Consider the following 22,792-nt stretch of genomic DNA (forward strand, 5'->3'; position numbering starts at 1 on the left):
AGAGGGCCAGGTGCAGCGGCTGTGGGGAAACCACGAGAGTCACTGGGCTGCCCGGGACACGGGGCTCCCCGGGATCAGAGCAGGTAGGGCTGGGGGCTGCACCCAGTTCTCTTTTGTAAAATAGGGATCATACATCTTTACCTGGCACAAGAGGAGTACAAAGCTGCTGACACAAAAGAGGATGAATGGGTAGCTATGCCTTTTCTTAGGCCCAGTGGAATTGGGTGCTAGCTAGGGAAGGCAAGAGATGCCCGTTTTCGACCCTAGAGCTCCACACAGAAACTCGGGTCTCCTTCCTAGTCCCAGAAGGGGAAATTAGCCTTGTACAGACCACCCTGCTTCCTTTGCCAGTCCTCGTCCTGCCTTAGGGATCGCCTCGGAAGTTATCCTGCAAACTTGCCATCCCCGGGCATCTTCCTGAAGGGAGGGATACCGGCATTCTGGGCCGGAGCCGCCCCCACCCGCAGAAGGCAGAAAAATAATTACTGTATTAAAAGGAGCGGTGAATTCTTCCCAAGGGTTCTTATCGCTGGCGGCCAGGCCAGAAGCGGGACTGCGCCCCCACCCCCACCTCGTGACGTCAGGGTCTGCAGGGCCTCAGGGATGAAATGATTCGTTTGACTGTTCCAGAAAGGGCAATCCATACACTTTGCTGGGCGAGGCCGGTGGAGCCGGTCACCGTCCCCACTACCCAGCCCCAGCTTTGGGGGCTGCGGAGGTTCTTGTCCCCCTGAGCAGAAGCAGACAGACGAATAGCCAGTCCTAAGCACCTAGGCAGTCACCACGCAAGGCCCAGCACCAGGCGGCCTGAGCTCACAGGCAAAGCCTTCTCTGTGTGTGTGCCCCTGTAATTTGATTTGCTAGCCGGAGTTTCTTGTGAGGTCTGAATGAGTTGGGGTTTTGTTGTTGTTGCTTTGTTTTATGCTTGTTTTGTTTCCAGACACAAGACAAATCCCACCAAAAGCCTTTACAGAGCACACTGTATAGCTTTATTCTGTTTGGTCCTACATAAGTTTCAGCAGTGGGTTAAGAACTGGACTTCCAAGAGTTTTCTGGTTCTGATACGGAGCCATGGTTAGAACAGTTGCTTCTGGCTTGCCATTGCTGTGTCCTGTCCATTATCTCTGTCCCCCACGATTACCCATGATCTGTACAGCATTTTATAGTCATTTTAGAGTCAACAAAGTATTGCTGCGAGAACTCCTTTGGAAGAGTGATTTAAAATGTAGACAAGAGGAAAGACATTTGGTCTGCGGACTCCGTAAAATGGATAGAATTATTCTTTGGTTGAAAGCATCTCATCATTTCCAGAAGATGCACTTTCCAAGTTTTCTTTACAAATCAATGTAATTCATTGAATGCCCATCCAGTGGGAGGGGTCCGGGAAACTAGACCTTGTTTTGATATTGGTCCAGGATCTAACAGACTAATGATTTGCTGAGAATTAGCCAGTATTTCACATGCAGTCAATTCACTATCAACTCACATCCAGGTCGATTTGACTATCACACTTAACAGTTCAAATCTGGGTTATTGCATAACATTACAGTTTAATCGGTCTGAAATACCAAGTGGCAAACCTGTCTTCTCCTGCTCAAAGTCTTCTTCCCTTTCTTTGTTTCCTGCTTCTTCCCACCTCCAGGGAAAATATCTTAAAATCAAGTTTTCCTTGTGAGAGTTTGTTTACCCCAACTTCTGTTAAACTAGACGAACACTCTCTCATCAGCTTTCTAAACACTCTCTCATCAGCTTTGTGAAATGGTGCAAAAACATCTTGGAATCTAAGATGGCAAAATAAACCTGAGCATATGGGGGGAAGACTTCGTTGTTAGGAAATAGATTTAAATGTTTAGCTCACACTTCAGCCTTGATGCCTCCCATACTCCCCTCTCTTGCTTCTCTCACTGCCCGCCCCTGGCTCTTGGGTACCCCACCTCTATTAGCAAGCTGCTTCACCGGCATAAATTATGAATGCATTTCAAGCCGGCCCTTTTGATAAGATAAATCAAGGCTTTTCTCTTTTGCTTGTTTCTGCCCTTCATTCTGATTGGAACTTCCTGCGCCAGGCTGCAGTGTCTTTCTACAAACTTACTATCCCCATATAAACTCTGGAGGTCTGTTTTTCATAGGAAAAAAGCAGGTAATCTTTTTTTCAAGAAGCTTTACAAGTGAAGGATACAAAATATTTCATGGTTAGTTGTGTGAGCTTCCAAATTAGCTGCATATAAAGTATTTTAAGATTTTTTTTTTTTTTTGGCTGTCACTGGCTGGCAATACTCATTTTGTGTGTGTGTGTGTGTGTTGGTTTGAAAAGCAGGAAGAAATGTAATGAATTGAGTGCTGTCAGAGATGTCTTCTGTTTGAACAATCTGCGATGGGCTGAATGGCAGGGACTCCCTCATCCACTGCAGGTGCAGTAGAGCTGGGGAAGGGGGGAGGGGGGCCCCCTCTGTTCAGTCAAAAAGCACCATTCTCCACAATAGACCACACACTGACAGCCAGCGTGACATCAACTCACACTTTCATACTTTTCCCCCCATCCATAGTTCTGAGTTCACAAAGTGGCCATACAGTAGCCTCGGTTAGGTTCCTTTAATGAACATTTTGTGGCTCCTATGACCAACATTGCAATCTGTTCAGCCCTGGGAGGAACAAATAGATTTTTAATCGTGAGTTCCAAGTCAAAATGGAAAGCTATAGATATTTAAAGTTAGCTGGTCTCTCCACTCTCTCCCAATGCCAATGCCTTTAAGAGCCCCCAGAGGATCTGAAAACTCTGAGTTAAAAGTTCTTCTAAGACCGACTTAGGTGGCGAGGTGCTGTTTGCTGATGTCCAAAGAGAGACCAAACAGGAAAAGAGAGAAGGGACGGATTTCGTGTATTTATTTAAATTTAAAAGGACCTCTAGTATTTTATTATGCTGCGTGAGAGGGTTAATCCTGCAAATGAACGGACATTAATCTTGTGGAGTGGAGTCTGTCCCCTTTTGAATTGGTTTTACTGGGGAGAGGGGTGGGAGATAGAGAAGGGAGGTAGGAAAGGCAGCAACTGTTTCAAAACTCTGGACAAAGATGCGACCACCCTTTGGCTGTCCCATCGCTGCAAGGGCTGGGCGCTTGTTTAAACTCAGGCCTTGGTGCCTCGAGTTTTAAGTGGAATTGTCCAAGGAGGGACAGCTCCTAGAGAAACTGTTCCAGTCAATCCCTTCTTCCCGCCACCCCCACCCGGTTCCTATGCCTCTCCGCCCCCACCCCTTTCGCCAACTCACAGTCTGGGATCCGAACACTTAGCAGAAAGAGGGAGGGGCTCGAGGACCGGGTGCGCGGCGAGGCCGGTTCCCCCGCGCCGCGGTCGCGCGGAGTGGGAGCCCAGCCGCCCTGCCACGGCCCGATTCCCTCTGTGCCGGGACCGAAGCCCCGCGCCCGGGAAAATTGATCCCTGTTTGCTTATTAAAAAAAAAAAAAAAAAACACGTAGCCGTGCAGATTTTTCATCGTGGCAACAACGGAATCAACTTTCTAGCCCTCGGAGCAAAATCTTTTTCATCATTTGCCCAAGCATTGTTCAGTAGGTGGGGGTGGGAATAGCAGACGTCCCCAGGGCAGCAGGCACGGCACCCCGCCCCCACTGCCACCGCGCGCGTGGGGGCAGAGAGTCCGAGGTCCGGCGGGGCGCGCGGGGCAAGGGGATCTGGCGTGCAGGGGGAATAAAGGCCAAGTTCCTTAAAACCTCAACTCACACGGGAAGAGATGGCGCTTACCATCTCTGGGGAGCCCTCCGCTTGTGACAGCACGGAGCTGTCGGGTGGCCTGCGTTAAGTATGCCTACGGCGCCTACTAAAGTCTGGGCCTAGGAGGAGAGGCATCTCCCTCCCCTCGACCCACTGCCCGCCGCTACTTGATAGCTGCCGCGTCTTCTGGCAGGTTACACACCCACAATTAATCTTTCTTATTAAAGCCTCCATTCTGTACCCAAGGGGCGACTCAAACCTATTTAGATTTCCTTGGTTGGCTGCACAAATTTAAGTGGGCAAAGAGTTATAAACCTAATAACAGAGGGCGAGAGAGGGTGATTGGAGTAGAGAAGACGCAAGATTCGCTAGGGGTGTAAGGACGCTGCGGGCCTTGCCCGCCCCAGGCACCTGCTCGGGGGCACGCCGGGCTCTGGGGCAGGCGGCGAGCCCCCCGCGCACACCCCGCACGCCACACCCGCACACACGCCTACCCCCTGCCCTCCCGCTCACAGGTACTCCGGCACGGAGATAGCCTCTTCCGGAACTCTCATAAACCCCTCCCAGAAAGGCGGCATTCTCCGAGCATCCCAACCCAGGGAACTTCCAGAGAGCCAGGGAAGGTTTGCACTGTTCGGGATTAATTGAGAATAATTAACACTGGAGACCGTTAATCACCACTTTGCTGCTCTCTTCCTCCTTTCGGGTCTGCGGCGCCTGCCTCTCTCGCTCCGGCTGCCGGCGCGGGTGGGTTCGCTGGTGAAAGTGAAGACGTCGCGGTAGCTGTCACCCAGTTCGGCTGTACTTTTTTAAACGCTCGCATATTGTTTGATTACTAATTCGAGTTAATATGATCTTTATGGCAACATAACAGTGGATAATTGGCCTTTTTTTCTGAACAACAATGTAAATCACAATCGCTTTATTATTTAATAACGTCAAACGCTTCGTTGGATTGGCCCCGACCGAGAAGACCTTTTCTTTCTAGACAGTGTTGTGGAGGAAGAACAATGAAGATCTAATTGTGGAGATTTCATAAGTTGGCTCCCGTAAATGAACAGCTTAGATATGGAAGTTCCAGCAGATGTAGGCACTATTCGCCGTAGAAACTCTACCCCCCACCCCCCATACACACAGCCCAAACACTCTATTGGAGGTTTTTTGTGGTGATGGTGGTCCTCAGATCCTAGCAACCACCTAAATCTTCCAGTAGCAATTAGAGCTTTTTATCGGGCTTGCTCTTCAGCCCTTTATATTGCCGATTTAGCATTAAGGCATTGAGTCCACACACCAAATTAGCGCAACTCCCAAAGAGCCACAACCACTAATGCTCCCCTTCGGTCACTTTGGTTGTTGGACATATAGAGTACCTGCCTGGGGCTTTCTTATTTATTTATTTATTTATTTATTTATTTATTTATTTATTTATTTATTTATTTTTTAAAAGAGTCTTATTTTGTTTTGATTCCATTTTTTTTTAAACGGATTCACCAATGCAGTGTCTTGGAATATATTTGTTTCAGGGAGAGTTTTTGCAAAGGGACACGAGCCATTATTTTGCAAATGCCCGGAAGGGAAGGGCAGACGAAACCTACAGACCCCCTCACTCGCAGACCGGCAACGCTTGGAAGGAATGGGTCCCCGCTGCTCAAATGAAAGATTAATCACATTTGCCCCCCAAAGCCTCAATTCTAACGGTTCTCTATCACAGCTTCTGCCGTCGCTGGAGGACCGCTGTCTCTGGGGTCTTAAGACTTCGGAGTCTTTTGCAACGGGAGAACCCCCCCCCCCCACCACCACCACCATTTGGAATTCGGGTCAAGGAGAGAGACTCCGAGTCTGCAGCAGGTTTTGTTTTTGCGTTTGCCCGCCTCTCCATTTTATTCAACTTCCACTGCCTGTCGGCAGGCAGAACAATTCGCCCCCCCCTCCCCCGTCCCCGCCTCGCTTCTAAGATAAACAGGAGGTGCGAAATGCTTCGCCTGCACACGCGCCCTCGGGGCCCCTCGCCCCTCGGCCCCCGCGCCCCGCGCAGCTGTCCCTCGGCCCAGACCTGGGTGGAGACATCCCCCTTCCCTCTTCCCACCCGCATTTTAAAACGGTCACATGGACGCTTCTAGAGCCATGTCCAACATTTTCGGCCACCTTCCAAGTTCTTCCCGATTCACTCCCCCTTTCTGAGAACCTAAAAGTGACAAGGGGTTAGAGGCGAAGAATTGAGGGAAGGCAGTGGATTTTCAAAAACTTCTCACCCCCTCCACCCCCGCCCCGTTAAAAGTGTATTTTACCACCAGGAGTGCATTAGGAAAGTTTCCCCCACCGGAGTTGGGCGCAGTGTTATTCTTCTCCAGGGGCCCGCCGGCCTCCCCGCCCCCGCTGGACAATGCGCGCTTTGAGGCTCGGTGGCCTGCAGGCAGCGGGAGACCAGGGCACTGGGCGGCCTTCCTCCAAGGAGCCCGCAGCTGAGCGAGCGCTGGGCCGGGAGCGGGGCCGGGTAGGCGGGCCACGCAGGAAGGAAAACCATACAATTTTCCTCCCTCCAGCCCTCCACTGGGACCAGCTTTGAGGACTTGGAGGCAGGGTGGCCAGGAGGGGGATGTGAAAGGTTTTGCATCTTCTTTCTTATGCACCCCCCCCCCATCCAAACATCTTATCCGGACACAAAATTACCCATCCTAGGTCTTCTAACCCCCTCGCTCTCCCTCCTGGGCACCTGGTGTCTGGTTGATGATACCTCAACCCGGGTCCCTAACGCTCAGATGGACCCCGGTGCTCGCCCCTTGGCTCCCGCCGGTCTGCTCAGCGCCCCCTCTTTCCCCACACTCCCGGCGCAGCGCCGCGGGCAGAGCTCCCTGCCAGGCACTCTGGGATGTCACTTTCTGGTTTGGGGCTTTCGCACCCAAAGAGAACACCACCATCCTCCCCTCCAGGCACGTTCTAGAAGAGGACCTCTGGGATAAGCAGAGGCCCTCAGAGGGGTACCAAATTGATGGAGGCGTTTGTCTGATGTTTTAAAAAACGTTTACCAAACGGGGCGTCAGGGCCACGTGCTGCGCCTTCGAAACGCCGCGGCTGGCCCTGGCTGGCAGGGGCGCGGGCGCGGGGGCTGGCGACGCGGGGACGCGGAAGCCACCGGCGGGCGGTAGGGGCCCGCGCGGCGCCGCAGGTCTGGCCGCAGCGCGGAGAGAAGCGAATTATCTGGAGCGTGTTTCATCTGGGGCTCTGCGTAGTCAGCTTCTGCTTTATTTGTTTGTTTGTAATCTCATATTTAGCAAGCTGGGACGGTGGCAGCAAGGGAGAAAGGAAGGGATGGAGGAGGGGGCTCCGCCGTAACCACACCCCTTCCTAATGAGTTAATTTCCATATTCGCGCCTCCCGCATCTAGCGCCCTCTTTTTCCGGACGCTACGGTGCTGTTGCGTCTTGCGCAACGCAGACGCCTCTGCTCCGGGCTGAAATGAAAAAGCTCGCGGTGGGAGCAGAAAATTGGTCTATTGATACATTCACTCCGAGTGTTGATCTTGGCATCCCCGGCAGCCGGTTATTCCCCGTCCCCGCCCCCCGAATGGGGAGCAACCGGGAGCGCCGAGGGCTTGCAGACACCCAGGCAGGCAGCAGACGGAAACGCACTTTCCTCCCGTCCCCCCCCCCCCGCCTCCAGCTGCCCGACCCTTACGTCCCTTTCTTTCTACCCAACTCCAGTTTGTTGTTGTTGTTGTTGTTGTTGTTGTTTTCTCTCTGTGTCCCTCAAAGTTAGGGCAGTGAGGGCCGGTCGGCATTGAAAGGGGGAATAGAATCCCCAACGAACGAACCAAAAGTGAAAGTTCCAGACTAGATCCTGGTCGAGAAAAACGGGATCCTGCACTCAATGGGAGTGTGCTGCCCCCCCACCCCCGTGTGTGTGTGTGTGTGTGTGTGTGTGTGTGTGTGTGTGTGTGTGTGTGTGTGTGTAAGAGAGAGGAGAGACACTGAGGTCCTGAGATGGGGACTGGAGCCTGGGTCGCCTAAAAGTTGTGGCAAGACAGGGAAAGAAGTTTTGGACGAGCCCTGAGCAGGAAACTCGAGGCGGGTTTCAGCTGCGTCTAACCTGGATTCCTATACATTCTTGTGGTGATATCTGCTCAGGAAATTGGAGAAACGGACTTTTACAATTGCTCACCTCCCCCATCCCCACCTCGCCTCCCTCCTGCCTTTGCCGCGCTCACTGGGGTGTGGGCTCGGGCTTGAGCTCCAAAATAGCTTGCTTGTCAATTGCGAGCTGCAGCAATATCAAAGTGAACTGTCCCAAGTAACTCTTGTCTAGAAGCTGGGAAGAAGCTTAAGCAGCTCGCTTTAATGATGATTTGTAGCTCGGCGAGGGGCACGGACAGCAAACACCCCGCAGGTGTGTGCCGTAACACCGCCATCCGGACTTGAATGTAGATTACTCTGGCGATCGTTTGATCGGCCCTTTGAAACCCTTTACAATTGCCTGTGACGAACGGCCAGTCTCAGTTTTTCTCTGAATAATGCCTTGAGGGTAAGTCCTTCGGGCTTTTAAAGAGCTCTAGTATTTTTTTTTTTTAAGAAGAAAAAGAAAAACGTTCGATTTTAGTTTAGACATACATCGTCAACTTTTAGTCGCTAGCAGGCATCACTCGAGCCATTCAATACTTAATGACCGTTACTTTTTGCTGTCTTCCCAGAAGCCATATGTGTACCATATATACGCATGCTATGTACGCATATGCCCATTGGGTTAATAAAAAGGAGAACGAAGATATTAATTTGTATTCTTTAGTTCCAGACTGCCCTGCCTGTTTATAAATGTTTTGTGTGGGTGTTTATTATAAACATACATTATTACTATTAATGCCATTGTTAATCTTGTCTTAATGCCTTCTCTGTTCTCTGTGAGTTGCATTTGTTCGGACAAGTGGGAGTTTAACTTAATCATTAAGACTTTCCAAAGGAAAACTCCAGAGTTTAACCCCCCTGTAACACCTTCGCACCAAACCCCCATCACCAAAATGAAAAAGGTGGTGCTGTTCAGCCTTTAATGTTTACTTAGAATGCTTACATAAGGGGAGGAAAAGGAACTTTTGTCTGAAACGTGCAACAAGCGGCACCTTGATTTCATAAAATATATGTCAACAATTGCAAGAGCTTATCAAACTAGGGTAGGGGGTGGAGGGTGGGAGTGCAGTTGAATTAAAGACCCGTTCCTGCCACTTCAGACTACAAAGGGTTACATATAAATAAGTGCCACATTTGCCTGTTGCAAAAGTTTTCTCGGTGTTTTCTAAGTCACAACAGGGGAGGGGGAAAGCTGTCGTTTATTATCCAGCTCTGGGCAGGAGCAGACCCCAGTACCAAGAAGCTCTTAGCTTTGGCCGGCAGAAGAGGGGTAGCCTTTCAACAGCAGCCCCCTTTGTTCTCCCGATCTCTTTCCCAATTTCAAGCTTCACTTGCACATCCCAAGTTTGTGTGTTAATGACGCTATTACCATCTGGCTCGCCCTACTTTCCAAAAGATATAAATCTCCTAGCTCCATTGCCCGCATTATCATTTAAGTGCCACCATAGCCAGAAGAAAAAGATGCTTTCAAGACTCCAGATTCTCTTGCACTGACTACCTCTGGCACGGCTATTCCCCTATATTTATAGACTATACATTGGGTGCGGGAGAGCTCCTCGAGAGACCTGATTTCCCAAGAGCTGTCCCCCCAAGCCAAGGAAGACATGCTTCTGGGTGAAAGGAAGGGTTCAAAATGAATTTCCCCTTAAAATATGTTTGTTTTGTTGGCAGCGGGCAGATAGTATGTTCCAATACACTTTGATGTGGTTGCGCCTTCCTTTCTCCCTCTTACGTTGGTAAAAGTTACGGTGCAACTCCCAGACATTCAAGATGTGCCATTCTTCAAACCCTATTTTGAGTGGGAGAATAGATTGGTCTCTCTGTAGGATGGGGGCAGGGGTGAAAGGAGATAAAAAAAAAAAAGAGCCCCGTGTGGCAACTTTTGGGAACTGGGCCAACTGCATCTTTCTCCTAAACCCTCACTTTGATAATGCCTGCATAGATGTGTAAGATACTGTGGGATTACACACTTCTACCTGTAGATCTAGATCCACCTCTTCTTTCCTGGATAATCGGTGATTTGCGTGTTTTGAGCACAAAAGCTGAGAAACTACAACAAAAAGAGTTGGGCTGGCTTGTGCAGGGCTCCACAATGACTTCATTTATCTGGCCAGGTCCAAGTGAATAGAGCACAGCCGAGTCTGCCTGTAAACGCGTGGGCTCTTGGTTCAGGCCCCTAGCCGATCCGAACAGCTAATTTCCCTGTGGGGGCTTCTGTTTGTGGCCCTAGACTGCCACGTCCGGAGGCATCTCTCTTCCCAATGCTGTCTTCACAAAGGCAAGTTCCACTAAGATAAGCCAACCCTACAGGTTAGAAGAAGAATCGGAAAGGTGTAAACTTCCCAGGTTCCTAAGAAAAGCTCTTCAAATCAGCAGGATTTGAGATTTTAAAAAATAATCTTGTCGGACTAAGAAAGCATCTTCAGTGAAATACAATCTTTTCGAGGGATGAAAGAAAATCACTTGTTATATATTCCTAATACTTTGAACGGAGCACAGAGATGCCTAAAACAGTGATTAATTTCTATCACACTGGTGGAGCTGTTTGCACGCAAAAGCTGCTCCCCCCCCCTTCAGTTCACTTTTCTGCTTTCCCCCCCAAAAAACTCAAAAAAGATCTTGTTTAGAAATTTGTATCCCTACTTTTTCCTTTTGAGAATATTATCGAGTTGATATGAACAAATTGCAGAGGATATACCATTTAAGTAAGATGCACTTTTAATCACTGATCATTAAAATGGTTATGTTAAATATACTCAATTACATGCATGACTTAACTCTAACAGTACTTTCTATTCTCCCAGCTGCTCACGTATTCCTTAACGATAGTCTGCGGTAGAAACTTGATTATGCTGAATTCATACATTTCGATGGATTTCATCAGCCTAATTAATGCCTCAGTGTGGTCCTGGGGTCTTGAATGAACCCTTTGCTATGTTTGAGGTTAGAGGCAGTGTTGGAATGTAGAAGGTTTTCCTTTCTTAGTTACTCCTTGAGGTACCTTGGGAGTCCACTAAGCAAGGTGCGTAGCAGTTGTCGAAACAGAAAGACCATGCAAAAGAAGGAAACCCATCCCAATGGCACAAAAAGAAAAATAAGGCTAATCCCTCATTCATACTCCCACATAAATAGTTTTGGATTCGATAGATAATCTCCAAATATGTAGGAAAGAGGAAATTACCACATCTCTGTCGTACCTTAGCACTACACGGGAAAGGGAACGTTGAAAATAGCTTTACAACTGGTGGCTACATAAACTTCTTTTAACTCATCGAGGCTGTCCCTGCTCCCTCCCTTCTTGCTGCTCCCAAAACTTTTCCGTTGCTTTTCTGCTCCATCCATTTCAACTTTCATCTTTCCCAAGGAAGCACTCAAGGCCAGGATTCCTGAGAAACTCCAGTCACCCCCCGCGTGGGTGACTGCCAGTCTTTTCAGGTGTAAATTAACATTTGAATACATCTCAACCCTGCTGACCCCTACCACCACCACCACCACCATCCGGGCCTCAGCAGAGTGGCAGCTAATCTGTACCCCCACGACCGGCCAGGCCGACTGAGGTCGAATTTCCCAAACCCCACCCCCAACCAAAGAACCAAAAAGTGTTTGTATTGCCTACAAGTGAAATCCTGATACTTGTCTGTGTCCAACAAGACACCTGTGGAAGAATCATTTAAGACTTATTTTCGGTATCAAAAAAGGGCACAGAAAGAAGAAGGAAAAAGCAAAGAGAAGCATCCTGAGTCTTTAAGAAATGTCCCCCGACTTGGGCTTGGTGAAACTTGAAACTTTCACCCTACTCTGTTCCCAAGGACAAACTGTTCACCCCAGCAGAACTTCCTTAGGGGTGGGGTTCCACTGACCCAGACGGTAGTTGCAGCTGGGCGACATCATACCTCATCATACCTCGACATCTATCTGATGGAACAGGAAGGATTTCAGATCTATAACCAAATTACCATCTTGGAACTTTGTGCTTGTTATGCTAATGTAATGACTTCTGTAGTAAGAGTATATTTTCAGGGTTGGAAATAGCTTTTTAGAATGCTTTGTGTAATGACAGACAAAATGTGCCAGCGATGGTGGCACAATACTCCTGGCAAACACCCTGGGCCATTTTAACAGATAAATGGAGACCCAGAATGTTTGTGAAATGAAGCCGAGAGGGAGCTTGGTGAACTGGTGAGAAAGCAGGTGCTGGCGCTAAGAGCGCTGCAGTGGTAAAGATGCTCTTGCAATCCCCCCCCCCTTGCTCTCAGACCTAGTTGAGCAGCAGCATAGGGCACTGCTCAGCCCCTTGGGGTGGATGCCTAGGGAGAAAAAAAAAGATAAGTGTTTCATAAATAGCGCTGCAAAGAAGCAGTTACCTCCAGCTCATGGTTTGTGTACTCTTTAGATTGCAGAGGAAAAGGGAAAAAAAATATTTCCTGTGTGTGTCTTGAAGCCAGGGGAGAGGGGTATGCAAGTATAGACAGAAATGAACAACTTAGAATGTTAGAGCCGTATATGCTGGGGTTGTCCAGTTCTGTTCCCGTATCCAGTGTTTCTTATCTCTGCACTGTGTAATTAAGAATTGAGGCAAATGTCATATTGACTTCATGTGGTTTATGTATTGGGAATCAAGGACAAGATAGATTAATATACCTTTTTCTAAAAAATAATAATAATAATAGTAAGACTCTTTAGTGTATAGGGCTGGGATGGGATCAGTTATTTTCTGTAATTGTAATAAGGTAAATTCACACACTCAAGCATCCCAGAAGAGAACTTTTTGCATCGGTTACCTGGCTTTGATGAACATCAGCTAAGTAACTCACAGCCTGGGTATCCCATGCCTGTTTCTTCCCTTCCCTGTCTTCTGATAGCTCCTCCTCGCACCCACCCGTGACATTTACTTGGAAATGAGCGACTCAGTTCCTCAGATGGGTTTTCACCCTTTCTGCGTGACACAAGTTCCAAATGTCAACTTGCAGCTATGGAGAAGCCTGTGAACTATGATAATGGATAAACTCTACTGTGTTACAGTCCTGTTTGGGGATAGAGCAAGGTTGCCAAGACATAGTCTGAATGAGTTGGGGGCTTTCTGAGATCTTGTAAAATGAGGCCAATTTGAAATGTTGGCACTGAATGCTGAGCTTTTTATAACAGCACATGTTGTCCCGTTTTCTTCTAGAGTTGAATAGGAGCAAAATACCTGGCTTGATGCAGTGGTTCTCTGATGACAAATGAACTAATTAGAAGTGGTGTTTCTTAGTTTATCCCAAAGATCTTAGGGATGGTAGATGTGGGAAATGCAAGCATCAACAGCTTTAGTTTTAGAAAAGAGAAGTTTTACGTATCAGTGCTTTGACAGGATAAACTGAATTTGTCTTACCTAGCTTGTTGCTGTTTGATCCCAAGTACTTTTCTTTGCATATAGTTGGGTCCAGGTAGGCTAAGGGTACCTAATATTTACTACATCAGCTTGCTGACAGAGCAAATTCATGACTCAGCTTACCTTTCACCTTTAGTGTGTAAGTGATTTGTAGTATGCCCAGTTCATGAGGTTTCCTAGCAAGGTTCTTCCTGAGATAAATTAACATGTTTATCACATAATCTAATCTACCAAGTAGGATAGATTCTGCAGTAGAGCTGCCCAGTACCACTTAAAAAAAATTGCCCAAGGTGGAACAAGTCATTGAGTTAAAAGTCCAGAGTAGTAGATCATAGTTAAAGGAGAGGATACAGATAAGGAAAGATTATATCTTCTTCACGCTCTCATATGACATGGCGGCATTTGCAGGTGGCAGATTGTAGAGAAGGCTGAGAGGGCAGCAAAAGACAGTGAGTGACACTGAGGCAGAGAAACATCTTGCCAGAGATTTATGGGTTTCTGCTACTTGTGATCGGATGCCATTCAGTTACTTTTGAGCCGAAGGATTTATATACTGCAGAACTCCCGATCACATTGATGGGAAGGATCCAGGACTTCAAAGGATAGATTTTGAAATTGTTGGACATTTAATTTCAGATTCTACCTCCAAAATCCAAATCTGAATTGCTCATTGGTTTGGGGGAGATAACCCTTAGTTTCAAATTCTGTTATAATCTCTAGAAGAGCAAACAAACTTAGATGAACTTAAAAATAGCTTTGAATCCTAGATCCCAATACTCAGACTTCCTGTTGATGGAAGAAAAAAGGGGAGCATTTGATTTTTAACTAGGAGAGAAGCCTATCCTCAATATCTTCTGAGTCTCAGCAATTCAGTCCTCAGCCATTCATAGAGACTGCAACATTTATGCTGTCTGTGGAGTGGTTTTGGTCTCATGTCATCCAAACAGCACATTTTTCAAACTCAGAAATGCCAGATCGTGTTATTTCTGTGGTAAGGGGTTGCTTAGTACCTGTGACAGCTGAGTTTTTCCTATCGATTATATGACAATGCAGTTCATTTATGGAGTTCAGGGATTGAGAAAAGCCCCCGGTTAACAAGAAGATTCTTAATTCAAGTGCTGTGTTGTATTTAATAAAAAGAAATTTAAACTCAAGTTGGAGAAAGAATAGTGAATTATATTGTGAACTCAAACTTTTGTGGCTAAATCAACCTCCTAGGAGGGCTGTGACTCATAATCTGAAATTTTAGGATTAGGTACCTGGATTTATAAACCTCGCAAGAAATCATATCTTACATAGAAAATCTGTGTTTGGGTCAATGTATGTGTTTGAAGTTGCTTCTACATATAGAACAGAGTCTAAAATGTAAAAAAAAAAAATCAAAGGGCACTTTTGTGAGTGTGTGTGTGTGTGTGCTGCATGGGGGCCATGTTTATAAAGCTCTTTTCCAGATAAATCATTAAGTTCTGAAATGATTTAAAATGCACACATTCTTCCAATGTGTCCACAGGTACAAGTATCACTCTTATTTACCTTGAGCATCAATTCTTAATGATTTTCTCTGTCTCAGGATACAGAGAGGCATGCAGAAGTAACTAGATGTCCAACACACGTCAAGGTCTTGCGAGGCCCGGCATTTCAAACAAAAGAAAACTCAGATAACATGACTGTAAATCAAGGGCACTTGAGAGACTGCAGACACATGCACCCAGAAGGGTTAACTGGAGGAGGGGGAGAGAGGCTTCCCCGGGTGCAATCAGTGTGAGCCTCAGGAAGACGGGAGAGCTAGGGCTAAAGCTGGCTGGTAGGGCCCTGCAGTCCCCCACCCAACACATTCCCTTGTTGGGGGGCAGAGTGCTGCTTGGTGGGGGAGGCAAACCTGGGAGATTATGCACCGGGCAGCAGCCTGCACCCTGCCCGGCCCTCTGTGCATCTGCTTTATTGCCTGAAAGCCATCCAGCACGTTGAAGAGGCATGATTATTGACAATTTGTCAGCTCGAATTTGTCACTGGCAGTAACTTTTCGGGAAGTTTCACTCTCAAGACACTTGAGTTTGGGGATTAGGAAACCAGTGCTGGGAGCACATTATCCTGTAGCCTGCTTCTCATTTAGCAATGGCAGGTAGAAGAAGGAAAAGGAACGTTTGTCTGACCATGGTCTCTCCCAGCACACAGGCCATGGGGATCCAGGGGGAGAAACTGGTTCCAGCTCCGGTGAAACTGCCCCTCCCCAGAGTTCCTTCACAGATCTGCCCCTCACCTCCCCCAGCAGGGTGTGTTTCCAGGCCTGCAATTCATCTGGAGCAACCTGGGACTGAGACCCAAAGTTACATTTTGGATTTATCTTGTTGTGTTTGCCATTTCTTTTGCATTTGTGGATGCAGATTACTGGAACCCTGGGGCCTGGGCCCTTACTCTGAAGTTGAAACCTCCACCTTCTTGCCCCTCCCTTTCCCTTCCTCTCTTGGCCTGGTGGGTGTGGTGGCCAAGGGGCTGGCTTGTCCTGCAGATGGAGCAGCTGGGGCAGCTGCTCCGGAGCAGCTGCTGGGCCTCACCCCTCTTCTCTGATAATCATTAAAATTCAATTTCAAAATTTCTGTCTTTAACAATTTCCCAGGGAACCTATGAAAGATGCCAAAAGAGAAGGGCTTTTTTCAAGTGGTCTTGTCCTGGGAGCAGGCGGGCCCTGGTCAAGTTGCCTGCGATGGCCCCGCAGACCAGCGGGCAGTGTCCCGAACGAACGGAGTGCTGTGCCCACTGGGACCAAAGGAACAGCTCTGGGCAAGCGTCAAGGCAGGTTAAGAAGCTGGGGAAGGCAACTAGCTCTTTTGTCATCCACAGGGCCCCTGGAGCACAGCCAGTCTGGCCCTGGGGGTGGAGCTCAGAACCAAGTGGAAAGTTCTCACTCTCATTATCTTACAATCCTTCACTTACTTTCTTCTCCCCCCCTCAGCTCACTGGCCTGTCAGCCTTGATACCAAAAGGAAAAATATTTCTGTATCAGCAAGTTCCCTTCTGTCGAAAAGCTTCCCCTAGCAGCTCTTTCTCCCGGGGCCGGAGAAGTCGGCTTCTGGGTCAAGAGGAGGCTTTCTGAAGTGTTTCGAGAAAGAGAACAATAGATGCACACGCACGAAGTGTGGTGGCCCAGCTTCATCCGGAGCTTTGACAAACAAACATTCTTCAGACGCGACCGTGGAGTACTTTTTCAGTCCTCTCCTCCCAAAATTTAACATGGGATTAGTACCAAAGATGCCCCCAGTTGGAATCAATGGAAAGAATATAGCATTTCTTTGAAATTCTAGGTGGGAGCTAAGGTACCCGAAGCCCCTGTTGCCTTCTTCACCTCTTAATCGCATACAACCATCTTCTTAAATACCAGCTCTCTCTGTTATGAAACCACTGGCTCCTCAGCATACCTAGGACTTGTTCTCCTCCCCTTCAATTTTCATCCCTTACTCTTTTTTCCTCTGGGGCACTGAGCCAGATTCTCAGAATTAAAGCACGATCTCACAATCGCCATGACAAGTTAACAGGAGAATTTGGGGGCTGTGCTGAAAATATATGATGGGGTAAATGTTACAACTAAATGCAGCTGCAGAGTGGCCGTTTAGGGCATCAGCAATGTATGTCACATTTTTCCATAGGCTTCCATTTATTTCATTTTCAGGGTCCACTGATCCTAACAGATACAAGTTAAAACTGAAGTAACTTAGAGAAATGTTAAAGAAGAGACTAAGATTAAGTCCTTTCCTGACTGGCAGCCATGGTATCTTATATAGGCCATGATTTGGGGGTCAGACTCTTTCATACACTGGGAACCTGGGTAGACTAATACCGAAAGCCCTGCTTCTTGGTCTTTAATTGCAAACCTGGCGGGATGGAGCTCTATACCAATTCAAAGAAAATCAATCAATGCTTATTAGCCATAACAGATCAATAAAAACAATGAGCTGGAGAGATAATACTAACAACACACCCTTGTTACCATCAGACCAAAGTTCCTAAGTCCTTTGAAGCTTCCTACGGCACATATGATTTTTTTGCTTTACTACCCGACTTTGTAGAATTTCCTGAGAGTGCAACGTTGAGTCTTACAATCATTTCATACCATGGTCTCAGGATAACTGTGTCTCCAAGGCTTTGAAGATGTCTACCGGCTTGGACTTCCAATATTCTTTTCCCTTGTGAAGGGGCCGCATCTTGTAGAGAACATACTAGGCTAGAAATGCCAGGCAGGACCTAGGTTCCAGTCTAGGCATGTAACTAATAGTTTGTATGTAAGGCAGTTCATGTTTCTGGGCTTCAGATTTCACATAGTGGAAGTAAAAAGCAAGGAATAGGTCATCTCTCAGGACTCTCTCCACCCCTAAATTCTGTAGTTCTTTAACTTGTTTGTGAACTTTCAACCTAAGAAAAGATCCAGGTCTACGAGTTACTGAATAAAATATCTATTTCATCATTGTCCTTTCAGTACAAGTTTATACAGAAGATTGACAAATGATTTCTGTTTTTTTCCTAAAAGATCCTAAATTTGACTAGAGGAAATCAAGCTAAGAGACTTGGCATTGTTTTCTTGCATACAAATGAACCATTGTCTTACACTTAAACTTCTTTTGCCTCTCAGATCCAACCTAGAAATAATGTTTCACTCAAGATAAGGCTTGTGGTTTAGGAGATTCTGGTCTGGCTTGCCTCATTTTAAGACTTCTATCATCTCTTTTCAAAACCTGAGGAGGACCTCATTTCCTGTTTGATAGTTCCTCATGTTTTGCCAGCCTCCGGGTCTTTAAGGAAGCTTGCCAAGAGTTCCCGACTGGGAAGGACAATCTGAGTTCATCATAGAGAATGAGCTGGCACCACAGTTGTAATGACTCACCAACCTGGTTGCCCACTTTGCAAAGGCAAGAACCACACCATCTAGTTGAAAGACCTGTGTTTTAGCAAAGTGCAATTGGATCACATGGCAAAACCATCTCAGAATAATCTCTGATCTTCCCTTTTACTGGCCATTTTGAGAACAAGCCAAGAGAGGAAATTATATCCTAAATTTATTTATTAATCTTAAAAATTAAGATTAATTAACAGATATTTGGCTTTATGTTCTAAGAATTTTATAGTGATTACAAGATGGTGAAAATAGGTCACAACAAAATGAACATTCAAGATTAGGTTAGAGCAGACCTCTGAAATTTGACATGAATCAGTATTCACTTTTCGAGCGTTCAGTTACTACATTTCTATAATTCATTTTTTTTCTTGGCGTAGAGTCAAGATGAGAAATAATATTTAGGCCAAAGACATTGTTTTGTTATATAGCCACTGCTTTTTAAAATGCAAATCCACTCTCCCCCTCACCCTTGCTTCATCATTTGTGTGTGCTCATGCTCACACACACACACACACACACACACACACACACACAGCACCCAGATGCTGGAGAAAGCCCTTTCAAGACTTCTAGGACCTGGGTCATGTAAGAGGTAGATGGAAAAATTAAAGGAAGGCCAGAGCAGTAGCAACGCTAAGTCACTGATTTCGCTTTACAAAAAAATCATTGTCTAGGACATAGGTACTTTTAAAAGCAAGCATTATTATGATGAAAGAATATTATATTTCTAAATTATTACAATTCTCATCTAATTTCAAGTCACATGTATGAGCCTTTAAAAATGATTTTGTATTACAATCTGTCACCAAAAAGCAACTAGTAAAAGCTTAAAATGTGTATAGGTTTATCTCGGGGAATTAAATTTTAATTTGTAAGTCTTTCTATTGTTGTGGAACTTTAGGACAAGTTAGCATTTGATATTAACATGGAGGAATATGCTATGGCTTTTTTTAACTTTAGCGTGCGTTGCTCTAAAATAAAGTACACGTGGCAATGTTTCCTTTGCGTGTTCTTTTGTTCTACATAGAGTATTTTTGCAATGTTGTTTTTCATGTACACATTATTTTTATTAAGTCACTTGGTAAAAGATAGAATATATAATAAAAGTAATAGCCCCCTTCCTTTTTTCTAATTTTATTATTTCAAGTTAAGCAAAAATGGATGCTTTTCGTTCAGGAAAAAAAAATAGTGAGTTTATTTTTGATGCAAAAATGATTATTTAGTTACAGTACTTTTTCCCTAATAGATTAGCATTTATGATGGATCTTACTTCAAAGCTGATTATTCTCAAAGAAAAGCAGAGAGTTATTAGATATTCCAAGTAAATTACATTGTTTAAAAAGTATTTCAATACATTATTCAAATTGTCAGCTATTGGAAAGGAGAAAAAACCAGTATCTGTTCCAAATGTGAATTTTGTGGCTTGAAAGACCCTGTAAATTCCAATTTCTTTAGGACAGCAGTAGAAATTAATATGAAAGGCATACACAATTTAGAACTCCCTCATTTTTTTTTAGACTTTAGCTGTGATAGGCATCTCTGCAAGGTAGGTTTTAACATATTTTTTCCTAATTTTTTTTCCCTCCTTTCAGTAAGAAGGATAAGCTTTTAGAGTACCCAGTCACCGTGGTAACTGCCAAAAAAATTCTCCTGAAGTTTGAAGAGGTCAGCTGGCAGGGTCAACAACTCTGGCCTCTCTCTGAGCTCGGTCTAGCATGCCCCAGCCTGCGGTTGGAGTGTCAGGCCAGATCTGACCCTGGGAGGTGGACTATTCCGGCTCTGATATAAATTTTTTGAGTCAGTTCATGGCCTGGACTCTCCAGGTGGCCTCCAAAATCTATTTTGACCCCCTGACCCTGTCTCACGGAGGCATAGCATCTACCCTAAGTAAGGATTTAGCCAGGAATGACAGCTTTCCACTGAGTGTTATTGGGGACAGTATAAACAGTTTAGAAAGCAAGTAAGGAGGTGTGAGTGCTAGAAACCATTAAAAGCACATTAAAAAACAACTTATGAGATCTTTCTTTGTAAAGAAAAGTTTGACATATATATTTGTTACAGAATTTTTATGTGATTTGTAGGATTTTTTAACCTATGAAAAGTTTTGAATAGAAATGCTCAATAAATCACGCATCTTTATCCTTTTATATACTTTGTTACAAATATGCAAATAACATAGCCTGAGGTGCAACAAAATAGGCACGACAGAGATGTAACATATACAGAAAGAGAAGCTAGTTATTAAGATACATTAATAGAGAGTTTCTAGGATTTTATATACTGAATTATGTGTGTGTGCATCTTGGTATGTTTAAAATGGGAAACTTATGAACCTTATAAAAACAACCACCATCAGGAATGAAGATGCACCTGCACTGCAGGCCAAGTACCTTGCTACTTTGTGAAACAAATAGCCAATATACATATTTGGATACAAATGAGATTGAAAATTGTAAACATGGAAGGTTAGCCCTTGAAGCACAAAAGGGGAAAAAAGCAATAAACTAAGTGTCTCTAAATTAACTATGTATTTTCAACAGTTTAAGATACCAAAAGCTTGAAAAATGAAAACGATGCATGTAAATCATCAGTGATTCTTTTTTTTCCTTCTTTTTTTTTTTCTTCTTTTCTTTCCAGGATGCCACCCTGAAAGTTTTATTTTCTCCAGGAAGGTACAGTTGTCTTTGAGAATCCTAGCCTGTGAACACAGTCTGTAAATGTGATCATCAAGCAAGACGGAGCTGCCAAGAGGGAAGATTTTGAATGTTTCTCTCTCCTACAACCCTTCCCAGCGCCCCTCTTCCTTCCGGGGGTGCTTCCCTCTGTTTTCCCCTTTCCCCAGCACTGTTGAAATGGCTCCCAAGCAACACCTCGGTAGCTAAACCAATTGTCCTGGGAAGTTGTTGAGCTGGCATTTCATCTGAGTCCTTTGTAAAAATTAGATTTTCTTTGAGTAGGGACGAGTGTCCTTTTGCGAGAGGGGACAAGGGAGAGTCCAAGCAGAGGGGGAGGGGATGAGCAGTTTATATACATATATACTCTTTGTGTTCAAAGGCCTCCGTGTCTTGGCTTCTCACTATGTTAAATCCCTATTATAAAACTTATCTTCACAAAGCCTATTATAGTATTCTGAGAACAAATTGGACCATGAATAACTTAGTTGGAAGTGTAGATTATTTTCTGCTCAGGGAAAGTTAGAGATGACAACAGCTTAACTAAAAGAATAGTGATTAATCTTAAATAGATGGATTTCAAAGTTTCACTCTTGCTAAAGAGTACCTTTGATATTTCCCCTCTTCAGACTCATGTTTCCACTTTCTTTGTATTAAGAATTGTCCCAGTGATTACACTGTCCACCTAAGACAGCATGACTCTAACTGTAGACCTTTTTCTTACAGGTTGTTAATCTGTCAGAGAGGTGAGCAGAAAGACACTCTACTGTTGATTAAGTATATGGTTCCAAAGTGGTACCTGTGCTGAGACATCACACTCTCTGTTAGAAATAATATCTGGCATAAATCAAAATTTCTCAATTAGACAAAATTATTTAAAAACTTGTTAAGTTTGTTTAATGCTCTACAGCTTACAGAACACTTCTTAGTTCGTAATTGTGTTTGATCCTTAGAAGACTGTTATGATATAAACAAATAGCATTAATCTCATTTTGCCAAGGAGTACGCTGAGTCACTTGCATGCTGTGATCCAGCTGATCGCTGGAAGAACTGGGCTACCAACTCAGATTTTATAGCTTCTGTTTTAAGTGATTAACCTATAGCCATTGGCATTTAAATCCTTTTTGTGTCCTACTCCCTAAAAATTAAGATTTTTTTGTATTAAGGAGCAAAGTTTTTCTATTTCACAAATATAGAAGTTAAAAGACCAGACTGGGAAAAATTCTATTCCCTGAAAAGTAAATGTATGAATTATGGTTTTGCTTTGTGTGTGTGTGCGCGTGCGCAAGCGTGCGTGTATGTGTGTTTCAATAGTCTTTCAGAGATGAAAGTCTTAATTTCTAAAAGCCAAAATGGGCATCCCTATATAAATTAATAACTGCCTAGAATTTTTAAAATGTACTTGAAAACCATAAATTGTTTCAAAATTGAATGTAATGACAAATAAGCCTTTAGAAGCGCATGATCTGCCTATAAAGTACTTGAGAGCATGGCACTGATTAAGTTTTAGGGTGCTATAAGTGAGGTTCCTCCCCACCTTTTTTTTTCAGTTTCATTGAGATAAATTTGACAAAGTAGTAAGACATTTAAAGTATATTTGATAAACATAAACATTTTGTAAGTATTCCTCCTGTCTGGTTAATTAACACATCTATCACTGTACATGTTTGCCCCCCCCCTTTTTTTTTGGTGAGAACATGTAAGTTTTACTCTCTTGACCAAACTCAATTATTCATTGCAGTGTTATCGATTATAGTCACCATGTTAACCATTAGATCCCTAGGCCATGTTCATCTGATAGCTGAAAGTTTCTACCCGTTTATCAATCTCTTCCTAATTCCTTTATTCCTCAACCCCTGTCCTTCTAGTTTTTATAGACCACTATCTTTTAACATTTTAACAAGTTGGAAGAACAAAGTTGTATAGGACTACTTTTGTTTCTCTTTGGTTTTTATGTTTCATATTTTAAAAAAAGTTTGCAAAGTACTCTAGGAATAATAAATAAAATGTTTAGTTA

At 44.8% G+C, this 22,792-nt stretch overlaps 1 long non-coding RNA gene across 2 annotated transcripts in view; it reads left to right on the forward strand.

Moving 5' to 3' along the window:
* Nucleotides 1-22,498, forward strand: part of LOC129498905 (uncharacterized) — a 47,407-nt gene extending 24,909 nt beyond the window's left edge. For both annotated transcript variants that reach the window (XR_008662237.1, XR_008662236.1), the window contains one exon: nucleotides 20,741-22,498. This is a non-coding gene — a long non-coding RNA (uncharacterized LOC129498905). The remainder of the gene's footprint in view (nucleotides 1-20,740) is intronic.
* Nucleotides 22,499-22,792: the final 294 nt, after the last annotated feature.

Source organism: Nyctereutes procyonoides, unplaced genomic scaffold (genome assembly GCF_905146905.1).
Source record: "Nyctereutes procyonoides isolate TBG_1078 unplaced genomic scaffold, NYPRO_anot_genome, whole genome shotgun sequence".
In the NCBI taxonomy this organism is placed as follows: Eukaryota; Metazoa; Chordata; class Mammalia; order Carnivora; family Canidae; genus Nyctereutes; species Nyctereutes procyonoides.